The 12,251-nt window shown below is 41.4% G+C and overlaps 1 protein-coding gene across 1 annotated transcript in view; it reads right to left on the reverse strand.

Annotated features, from left to right (window-relative positions):
* LOC150075399 (uncharacterized) overlaps positions 1-12,251 on the reverse strand; it is a 170,008-nt gene that overhangs the window by 143,942 nt on the left and 13,815 nt on the right. The window lies entirely within an intron of this gene.

Here is a 12,251-nt window from a genome sequence, read left to right on the forward strand (position 1 = left end):
CTATAAACGGTAAACAAACAAGGAGTATTTAATATCAACATACAAAAAAAGGTAATGTTCTGCTGTTTTTGATTTCTTGTATATCCAAAGTTTTGCTTGAAACCTTAATTGTTAAACTTCGACCAAAAACGAGCTGATGGATCACCTTGATCTAATATAGTTAGGGAATAACCACTTTTCTATCACGTTAGATTAATAATATAACCAGAATTCTCTCTACAGACAACAGAATAAAATTTAAAGCCTTCTTCGTTCAGATTAACAGGAAACAAGGAATCGAATTCAATCCTCAGTTCAGCAAGAAAATAAAAGAAGATAAGGAAAAACGAGAAAAACAAAATACTTCAAAAATCATGAAGAGCTGCCCACAGACAACCTCCCCCAGTATCAGCCGGCAGATGATCAGAGCATGAAGGTAGCTCATCTCAGACAAGAACCCTGGATCCAGGAAAGGAAAACTTGGCACCCACTATATGTCAATAGATTTAATCGTATAATGTTGGCACCACCTCTTGCCAGTATGCACAACAGATTTTGGCAGCATCAGCAAGCAGGAGCCTGACAGTAGGTAAGAACTTAATTTTTATGTATGTGTATTCGTATGTTTCACCTTATTTTATGTACAAGCTTGTGTAACCATAATGTATTTTTAACCATAAAAAACATTAGCTTGGATTCCCTAAAATTCACAATTAATAATTAATTACAAATGTTCCCAAATTGTAACTCTTTATATTTTCTCCCCCACCACTCCAAATAGCCAATGTATGGTCTGATGATAGGTAGATGTAAGTTGCCTAAAACGTCACCTTAAATGTATAGTGGTTTTGGTTTTAAACTTAATAAACTATATTATTAATCTTACGTGGTAGAAGAGAACGAAGACACTTATCATAACAATCAATTTTCATGGATCACCTTTTTGTTTTCTTTTTTATCATGTACAAATCATTTGTAGTTGACACTTATGTTTAAAACTCCGTGTACGTTGATTGGCATCCAAACCTATATGGGTCAGTCTCCAAAATAAGATGAAAAATAAGTTCCACTGTACTATAAATCGTACAGGTTGGTAAAATCATATTACTATTATTAGCCATATGATGCAAGGAAACCTGAGGCTTATGCTGTACCAGCCAAAAAATTTCCCGAGTTACCCTGAGAGAGAGAAATCACCAAGAAAGAGAAGGATGATGATATCCAGCTCAGGACCCTGGGTTTGCCATGGTGTACCAAAAGAAAATTGGCGTTGAACTTAATATAACAGTTAGGGAAAACAGTTAAAGTCGGTCCCCATGGGTGTTAAACAGTACCACTACATTTCGATGGTTCTGAATTAATTATCAACGGGCACAAAACTTTACTCAATTCTCCTGGGATCAGCTAAGTACCTCTTTGAAGATGCTTTTAAAGTAGTCTTATAGGATTTGAACCCACTCTCCCAAAAAATAATAAACAGAGGCCAAGAAAGACAAATCCCCCCTCGTATAATTTATAGCATTAATATACTAATATGCATCAATAATCTAAGCAATTTAGAGAGTTAGCCAAATATACTCATATTATCTGAAATTAATCTACAGATAGCAATTGTTATTTTTATATGTAAACGGAAAGCTAAAAAACGAAATATATTAATAGATTGGCACTCAACGCGAAAACAAAAGAAATGTTTTATATTTTAATTCTGATTACACACAACATATATATCATAATCTGAATCTTATACATGTACATATATATCTATGATGGCACGACACAAAACAAAAAAAGAAAACACTACAGCGAAATTAAAACTATTGCAAATAATTTAAATGCAATCTCAAACTCACTCAGTTTAGAGAAAAACATCCTGAAGTATTTTACCGTCATACAAATCACTCTGGATGAAACACACGAAAATTTATTCAAGCAATAAAATGACATATTGCGAAATTGGTCAGAGATAGCGGACAGTTTCCTGCATGAAATGCGTAAAGCGATGATACTCTTCAATTATTAGTTGATATTAGTATTTTTGTTGGTTTTTATTTCTTCTTTTTTTTTTACGAATTTAAATACATTGATAACAATTTGTATGAGAAGGGATGGTTATTATAGCTGTTGTTTTGATAAATAAATGATCAAGACAAAGGAATTTTGATACGGGAGTAGCAATACACTTAAAAACATCGTACCTAGTGAAAAGACGTATGCATCGTTTCTTTTAGTTACGATTTATTTTTACTACTACTGCTTGGCACCTCCCACCCTACAACTTTATATCACAACTATTTTGTTAAGTTTGTAATGATTTTGTGACTGTCAGAACAACATTACTGCAGATGGGTGCAAACCAGAAGAAACATGAACCAGGAAAGATAATACTGTAGCACTGCACTCAAAATACTGTATACACTATGTTACGAAAAGTATTGGGGGGCGTCTTCATGGCGCCTCCAATACTTTTCCACGAAGACCATTTATGTAAAATATCGACTATGGTAATGATGTAGAAGGCGTGCGTGTGTTTATGTAAAGCTCCAATGATACTATGAGGTGGTGAATATATTGTTTCTGTAATTACACGAATTCATCAACCAATTTGCTGTTTTCTAGAAGAAAAACCCGATTTCCCGAGAGAAAAGAAAACATGAAACCCTAGCCTGAGATCGACTAATTCAGACATACTGGGAAAAAAAACAATAAGATAAGCAGAGGGAAGAAAGAACACCCGCTGTCAGAAACAGAAAGGGGCAGTTTCCACCATCTAATCATACTTGTACGCATTACATAGTGTGCATAGTATTAGGGTCAGGCGCCACCTGTGGTTTCCCACATCTACGCCATATGTTCGCTGTGAAGGAATACAGAACTACTGTAAATGCCAGAAAAGTGTTGTGTGTTGTATATGACATATTGCGTTAGGTTCTGTTGTGTGTCCTGGCATTTGGCCGCAGGGCCCCTAGTGGGACTCCACGTTGCCCGCACACACCACTAGGAGGTAGCCAGTCTGCCCATTATTCTCTGGCTTGTCTTCGCCAGGGTCGCCAGAGCTTCCTGGACGGAGACAAAAAAAAAAAAAAAAAGTAGAATCGGGGAAGTACAGAGTGTACGCAAGAAAGGAGGGTATAGCTAGAAATATGGAGGATGTAGGCGAAGGTATCCTCCAGGTTATCAATGGAGCAATAAGCACCATCAATTGAAAGGGGAACCCGGGAAGGACGATAAATAAGACACAGCAAGAGAGCCGTGTGCAAGTTGCCACTGAGGAATGAGGTGGTCCATACGCCAGTTGATCCTATCCAGGTTAAGATCGGTTGGCCAGTTAGGTTAGGATCAGATGTTTGGGTTGTTCCTATTTTGTGTTGGCAATAGGGTGCTCCGTCTTGTGAAGAGGGCTTGTGCAAACTTGGTAAACTCATAGTAGTAGTTTTCTTCTGTGATTAATAAGTGTTCATTTCCTTGAGGGTTATCTTGTATACGAGTAAACAGGATGCTGCGGAAGTCCTCGTAGTGTTGACAGGTATATACTAGATGGTTCCAGTCTTCTATTTCACCACATGCACAGTAGGGGTTGTCAATGATTCCCATGGATGTTAATTTATGGTTTATTGATCCGTGTCCAGTAATGAGGTAGGTGGTATAAAGACTAGGAGAAAACCAAGTTGGAGATTTAGGAAATACGGCTTTCACATACGGTATAAATTTCTTGGTGATTGGGCCCTTGTCGGTAGCAGTCCATCTGTCTTGCCAGGTCTGAAGTAGTAGGATGGCAATTTTTTTCTTTTCCTGCCTGATTTCATTCAGGTTATTGATGGAGTGTCCAAGGATAGTTGCTGGTATACCCCTGGAGAGACAGTAGTGGAGGCCCCTTCGAATAACCTCCAGATCAAGCGGAAGGACGCCCGCAAGAACCTGAAGGGCTGGGTTGCTAACTGTGCAGCATGCCCTTGTAATAGTAAGAAGGATGGTGCGCTGGATGGTTCCCAGTTTACGTTTGTTGTTGTAAAGAGTTGCCCTGCGAAACCAGACCCCTGATCCATATGTTATGAAGGGAAGGAAGATTGATTTGTACAGAATCTTAAGGGTGCGTCGGTTCAATCCCCAATCGCGACGACTCACCCGTGCGATGAGAGCAGTGTAGCTTCTCACTTTCGCGTGGAGGTGTGCAAGATGCGGAGAGAAAGTGAGCTTATGGTCAAGTACTATTCCCAGTAGTTTTAACGTAGAAACTAGCTTGACGGTTTGGCCTTGAAGTTTGATAGTGGGGTTTCTAGTAGGCTGCAGTGATCCCTTCAGGAGAATGGATTGTGTCTTCTGGGGTGAGAGTCTTAGTTTGTGTATGGCTGCCCAGTTCTGAAGGATTTGAAGTGCTTGGGTTCCTCTGGCTTCCAGAGAAGCTCTGCTGTCAGCCTCAATCGAGATGGTCACATCATCAGCAAAGGCTTGTATAGCTACAGGACCTAGGTCCAGTCCAAGGAGCTCATCCAGGACAATGTTCCACAAAAAAGGACCAAGGACTGAACCCTGGGGGCAACCTCTGTAGATTGACCTGGTAATTCTTCGGTACATTGAGGAGATAGGGTCAATCTCACTCAGACACACTCCGTGGAGGCCCAGTCCATGTGACTGCCTGCTCAGCAGACAGCCGCCTGGAGTTGGCTTGCCCTACATGAGTTCTCAGGTCCTTCACCTTTCACTCTTCCATCTTTACATACGGCTTTATTTAAAAGCAAGCCGCCGCATTCTAGGGAGAGAGACCATTTGCATGCAGCCGGCTTGGTCCCTATCCCTTTTAGACTAAGCTAGTTAGATTATTGCCCACTAATCCCTAACTTAGACTAGATTTTACCACCTGAGCTGCACATAAATCTTATTATCTACTAACCGACACAATGGTGCGGGATAACACCACTGCTGCAAAAGTCCCTGTTCCCCCAATTGTGTTAACACCAAAAATCTTCTAACTGCAGCATGCATAGATTGAATAACATATTTATATACCTCCATACAAGTTCCTTCTATTTTTCTTTTTCTAATTTTCAATGCTTGGTATTTTCTTTCATTTATTAGGAACATCAGACAGGCGCTGGATCTGCGGTACTCTCATAATTTGATGAACACAGTCCCAGATATGTTGAACAGCAGGACAGGAAAAAAAGCATGTTCTACTGTTTCCCACGCTTTGCAATATTGACACTCAGTATTTGAGTATCCCTCTGAACTTAGCCTTATTTACCTCTGCGGGCAAATGCCCGTGAATCATCCTCCAAGCTAAGTCGTTTCTTGACCCTATATGTTTATGAAGATTCCTAAACATCTGGGTTATTTCTAAACTGTGGCATGCTCCAGGATTCTGCCATACTTACTGCCCCTATTAAATAATTTCCAGTATATTTATGAAACTTTTAGTTTTATTCCCATATTTAGACCTCCTCCCGATAGTTGCTGAAGATATTTGATAACCAGTTTATAAAAGGGTGATATTGTTTCTGCTGTAGGGCCTGTGTACTCAACTCCTAACAACTTAGTAAACCTCCCCATGTGGTATTTTACTAGGGTTGAAGCTGCATGCGTGTCCCACAGGGTTGATCGAATGTGCTTTACTACATACGCCCACTGTAACCACTTTAATTGGGGTATTTTATAACCTCCCAGAGCCTTTCTACAACGCAGTATCTGTTGCGTGACCTTTGTTGCCTGTTATTCCAAAAAAACTTAAATAGTCTCCTATGTAACCTTTTCTGTGTGAGATATTTAAAAGTAGTTACCGACACAATATTCATCACTATTGGGATAAGAATCATCCACATGATTAATACTCTTCTAGAAAATGATAATAGACCTAGGTTCCACTGGGCGATGTTTTCTTCCAAGGAGCTTAATAGTTGTGGGTTGTTATTATTGGTCGTCGTCTTGAGAATGGTATCCGCAGAATGGTGATGGGCTCCACTGAGAAAGAGAAGCCTACTGGTAGTTGTAGTGGAGCATCCCTTCCACGCTATTGACATTTTGTCTTACTCTTATTAAGGCATAGTCCACTAGGCAAACTAAAGTAACTGAAGAGATCCAGCGCATTCTGTAGGGAACTGCAATCAGACGCAGTTAAAATGACATCAGCATGAGCTATATATCTGCGATCAGGACATGATCCAGGGAGATGAACTCCTCTGATATTTCTAGAGCTATCTAACTGTCTAAGCATATGCTACAATGCCATTGAGAAGAGAGCAGGGCTTAGTGGATAGCCCTGTCTAACTCCTCTTTCCAGTTTTATTTTATCCGAGCTATGTCCATTGACATAAGCTGATAATAGCTGCTCTTAACTGTGAACTCATCTGTACAGTGTATAACTAAATTTGAAGGTAATTGTGGGAAATTTATCAAAAGCTTTTTCTAGATCTAGGACTGTACTGTAACATTTCCTCTTACAATACGGTTGCAGGTCTCTCAAAAAACCAGATTTGTTCCCATAGCTCTTCCTTGCACTCCATATGTCTGATTTGCTTCTATAATGGACCCTAAATGTCCATTCTTAAGGCGCGCATTCAGTATTTTAGCATATATCTTGTAATCTACCTTAAGTAGTAATACCGGCCTTCAGTCTCCTACTTCCTTGCCCGCTCTACACTGTTTTTTTTTTTTTTAAATACCGTTTGGGCCTGTAGAAAACTTTTGAGCACTTGGCCTGCCATGAAGAAATCAGAGAAAACTGCAGCCGTAAATGGTCCAAGCTTTCTTGTAAAATTCTGTTTCAGTCCATCCGGACCTGCTGCTTTACCCCCTTTCATTTCTCGCAAGGCTAGGAACATTTCCTTCAGAGAGATTGGCTGGCCATGTTCTTGCCGATGAGACGCAGAGAATCATGACATCTTCCAGCTCACTGGTAACGCTGGCTCTTGAAATGCTGCATACGTATTTCGTAAGCTTCATGATGTCCTTAGTGGTACAATATTGGCGTGACCCTACTTGAATCTGCTGTATGGCGCAGCTGCTTGTTTGTGTCCTGTTATATTGATCGAGAATAAACCCTGCTCCCTTGTCGGCAAGAATCGCATTTGGACTGCTTTGTTTTCTGCCCGCGTTTCCAGACGCGATTGTATTTCTTTTTGCGCCTGTTTAATCCCCATTTCATTATAACAATACTTTAATAGTCACCTCACTTCATACAGATGCTTTAGCACTTTCCTTCGCTAATTTTTGGAAAGCTGTCTTTGCTGCCTGCTTAAAATTTACCCATTCTTCCCATGTCCAGCGCTTAGACTACGCTAAACTCTCAATGTTGCCCCAATCATTCTGCAAGAGAGCAGAGTTTAGGCGCCAGATACCTCTACTATAATTAATTGTTGTACATAGCGGGAGGTTTGTTTAGAAATTTTTAAGCGCATCGGCGTCTATGGACATAGTGCGCCAATAGCGGGAGGTTCATCATTGCTTATTTGTGATCTGTAACGGGACGTGTTCCAGAAATACTGAGATGCCTAACTCTCAGTTAGGTTCTCAATGGGAACCTACTGAACATCTCACCGGAAAAAACACATTCAATACTCCTCAAGGGCTCCCTTGATCCCAGGAGGCCTCCCCAGATCAAGATAAATGGAACAACCATTAAACTCCAAACAGAAGTCAGGTATCTTGGCGTTATCCTCGATAGACACCTCAACTTCACACCGCATCTTAGTTACCTCAGAGTAAAATTCAGGAAATATTCCGGCCTATTCGCTAGAGTTACACGCAGAAACTGGGGTCTGTAGAGGGCGCTCGCCATCCTCTACAAGGCATTCTTTATCCCTGCACTGGCTTATGCAGCGGGAGCTTGGTACGCTAAGGCAAGCACTGCTGTTAACAGAAGGAAACTGGAAACCATCCATCGAATAATTCTCCTCGCAACAACCAGAGCATGCTGCACGGTGAGCACCCATGCTCTCCAGGTCCTTGCGGGATGTCTCCCTCTGGACTTGGAAATTGTCGGCCGTGGGCTGCTGCACCAACAAGCCAAAGGAAGGGTAATCACACATTTCGGATACACTATGGACTCAACTCTGACTAGACCACAGGAAAAAAGACGTCTTACAGACCACATGAGAACAGTGTGGCAGAATCGGTGAAATGATTCCACTAAAGGCCACATAACTAGAAGCTTCATACCAGATATTGGCCGTGTTTATTCTATTTCCCCGACCTGGTACTCTCCTGGACTTTATACTACTTACCTGCTGACAGGGCATGGCTCCTTCAGGAAGAAGCTACACGATTTTGGAATCTCGGACATAGCGCACTGTAGATGCAGACAAGAAGAAACTTGGGAGCACCTGCTCTACGAATGTAATATATAGAAGACCTCCGTGGCCTGCTGTTTACCAAACTGCGCTCCATCCTTAAAAATCAGGAGGACATAGTGCTGCAGGAAGAAGAAAACTATAAGGCTTTCACGCTTTTCGCTCAAAATCTCTTCGCGAGGCAAAGAGCACTTCCACCACCCTGAAACAAACTTCAGACTTTGGACCACCGATGGACACAAAGAACACAACTGGCCATTGACGACCAGCTGAGTGACTACAGGACTTGAACACAAGTGGTGGGGACAACCTACAGCAACTGAGTCCTAACTGGATGCGACGAAACACTGGGACCTAGATGTAGCTGGCCTGTCACGTGCAGGTGACGCATCGTGGACTCTGCCGAGACTAAGTCCACCACCTGGAGAGTCAAAGTGAATGACTTAGATTGCAGCCTTGCTGCCAACTAGCCAAATGGCGACCCAGGTCCGACACCTTTCTGGGCCTGCTTTATCTCATTTTCCCGGCGGGGGTACACCCCTGTCCCCTCCTCTCCCTGCAAAACCCACTTTCCCTCTGGTGTGGCATGGGCATGCCCACTGAACATTTGGGGGCCACTTTCTCCCTTGCTGCCCTTGAGGAAGCTTTCAGAAGATTAGACTGGTCGCAGAAAGGAGTCAATGTGAACGGAGAGTACATAAACCATTTACGATTTGCAGATGACATTGTGGTCATAAGCCACGATCCCAAAGAATTAGAGGAAAATCTTAATCAGTTATGCACAGTTAGTAAGGATTTTGGACTAAAGATGAATATGGATAAAACAAAAGTAATGATGAACAAGTATGCCACGGAAAGGGAAATAATGATTGAAGGAGCAGTAATTGAAAAGGTGGAGTCATATACTTATCTGGGACAAGTTATTAGCTGTAATAATGATAAATGGCTGGAAGTCAAGAGAAGAATAAATTTTGGATGGATAGCATTCAGGAAATATAGTCACATACTGAAGAGCAATATCCCAGTTTGTCTGAAACGTAAAATAATGAATCAATGTATACTCCCCACCATGACTTATGGAAGTGAAACTTGGGCACTCACCAAAAGAATGGAAGAGAAGCTAAAAACTACACAGCGAAGAATGGAACGAATTATATTGGGAATCAGACTGTTAGATAAGAAGAGAAACACATGGATTAGGCAGCAAACTCAAGTAAAGGACATTCTTATCAAAACTAAAGAACTAAAATGGTCTTGGGCAGGACACATAGCTCGAAGACATGATGACAGATGGACTAAGAAAATAACAGAATGGTACCCAAGAGGAGCTAGAAGAAAACATGGAAGACAAAGGCGGAGATGGATAGATGAAATTCATGAGTTTTTGAGTAGTAAATGGATGGCCAGTGCTCAAAACAGAAGGAACTGAAAAGTTGCTGGAGAGGCCTTCATCCTGCAGTGGATTGAAAATGGCTGATGATGATGATTCTCCCTTTTCTGCCGTCCAGCCTTCCTTCTCCCCACCCAAATCTATCTACCTTCACAGTGCACAGCCCCACATGTCAAATTGTAACTACACCAAAATTGCTTGCCCGACCCTTTTCGGCCAAATATAAAACTCATCCAGCGTAAGATCCCTTCTCGCTCTTAAGGCAAATCTCTATGACCAAACAAAAGCACCAACAGCGATTAAAGCGGTTTTTTTTTTTTTTTTTTTTTAGGTCTTAGCCACTGAAATCTGAGGAAAGTAGGTGGCAGGACCTGCCAGAGTACTGATTCCTTACTGGTAACCTGTGGCGCGGTATGGGCAATGTCGGGTCCCATCAGGGGCCCGATGGCCAATAAGCCAGGTGAACAATGGGCACAACAGACTACACTATACACGATCCACTCACTTTAAATCTCTGGTTTGATAGGGTACTGTCACTCGATACAGAGAACACCGCGGAGATGGGAGAAATCCCAGGAGCCGCTAGACCCTCAACATACCAAATGCCTAACTCTGGTTGCTTTATTTGCCATACTTTTCGGTGCATAAATGTGATCAATGCGTGTGCCTATTGTGCCCCTAGTCCACGTTGCGCCATCTGTCGTAGGATTATGCCATCGCCATACATCTATAAGATCGCACTTTAGACAAATGTCATCCAACTCCAGAGCACCCCTTGTACCTCCTGCAGGATCGCCTGTGCCCGTCTTATCTTGACTGGGTCTAAGACGCAATTCCAATCGCCCCCAAGAACAATCCAACGGGTATCCATCATAAATGGGCATAAATTATTAATTAACTGTACCCGTTCTATGTGAATCTAGCTTCCAGCCTATACAGACTACCCTACCTACCACATCTCATTGAAGGTTACTAACCTTCCTACAATGGGTGGTAGGATTATAATGCCTACCCCCTGACATTTCTTTCACCAAAACTCCAAAAACTTAAGCATTTAAATCTATTTTGAAATTTTCGTATTTGTAAGACGCTGTAAAAGTGACTTTCTTGGATAAACAAAATTCTCATTCCCATCAATAACACAATTCTCCAGACATGATGTTGTGTGTATCCCTGGGAAAAGCCCCGAACATTCAATGTACCAATAGTTACCATGCGTACCGAGCACGATCCCACAAGGGGGTTTTATCTATTTCGTTTGGAATATAAGACCATACAAGGTCTTGTCAAGCTCCTGCTCTTGCCCCTTGATCCATGTACTTCGAGAGTTGCTTAACTGTTGTGTAATTCCTAATAACGTTTGCCCCACTAGATTGGCAAAAAAATATCCCTCCTTGAATTGTATTTTCCCTATCTTCCCTTCTCGGGTTTGTTATAATATTATTCTGGGTTTCCCCAGACTTTCTCCCATTCTATTAGTTTTTCCCCCAGGAATCCTCCGAACTCGACTCTATCAGATCCTGTATGATAACATTATCCTCCTCTACAGTTTGTTTCTTCCTTTTTTCCCCCTCCTCCTATATCTTTTCCTCTTCCCCCCTTCTGACCTCTTGCTATTTCCTTTATTTCCATTAAAGTGGAAGTCTCTTATCTAGAGACCCTTTCCCCTCCTCTACTCCTATTATCGAGTCCCTGGTCCTACTGAAGATACTTTTTTTGTGGCTTTAAAATGACCATGTTATTTCCCTCTTTCAAAATTTCTTCATTTCGAGCTGAGCAGCTGCCCACTTTGTGGCTTCTTTCACCACATTTGCTGCATGCTTTTGGACAATCGCTGCTAACGTACCCAACTTCCTTACAATTAAAACACCGCACTTTCGTGCAATGCACATCTAGATGGTCTGAGCTTCCACACTTCAAACATTTTTTCTCTTTCCCTCTATAATATTGGGAAACGGCTTTCGCATTTCCATTTGCACCGTGACTTTTCCCGTATACTCTGGGTCCTCCCACGCATGCATATCTATTCTCATAACTTTACCATATTGTTCCAATGAGTTTTTTGAATACAATTTATCTTTAGTCACGCAACCTTACATACCACTTGGTATTTCCTCATAGTCAGGAGAGTAAACCCCTGCAATCTCGATAAATTCTACACATTTTTCAAATCCCTAAATCACCTGTCTAGGTTCATAATCTGTGTCTAGAGTGAACTTCAAAGTCCTCTCACGTGTATAGAAACTCATTTTAACAAAAAAAAAAAAAAAAAAAACTAATCAAGCCACTGTGCCTGCAGGCACTTAATCCCACCCTGGGAACTTTACTAGAGTCAGCAAAAAGAAATTAATATTAAAACTTCCCTCTTTCAGAATGTCACCCAACAACGAAATAGCACAGTTCCAAGCTTACCAGCCTGGTAATGCCATCACAGTTGCGAAGTCGTTCCACAGTATGACAGACGCCAAATGGTGTACACATTAATACAGCATTTGAAGATTAAATGCGCAAGGCATCATGATATGATATGGGTTTTAATTAACTATGTAATATCGGTGTAAATACACCATAGTTTACCCATAAATTTAACTACAGTACAT

This window comes from Mastigoproctus giganteus, chromosome 14, assembly GCF_048544385.1.
Source record: "Mastigoproctus giganteus isolate SK-2022 chromosome 14, ASM4854438v1, whole genome shotgun sequence".
Classification (NCBI taxonomy): domain Eukaryota; kingdom Metazoa; phylum Arthropoda; class Arachnida; order Uropygi; family Thelyphonidae; genus Mastigoproctus; species Mastigoproctus giganteus.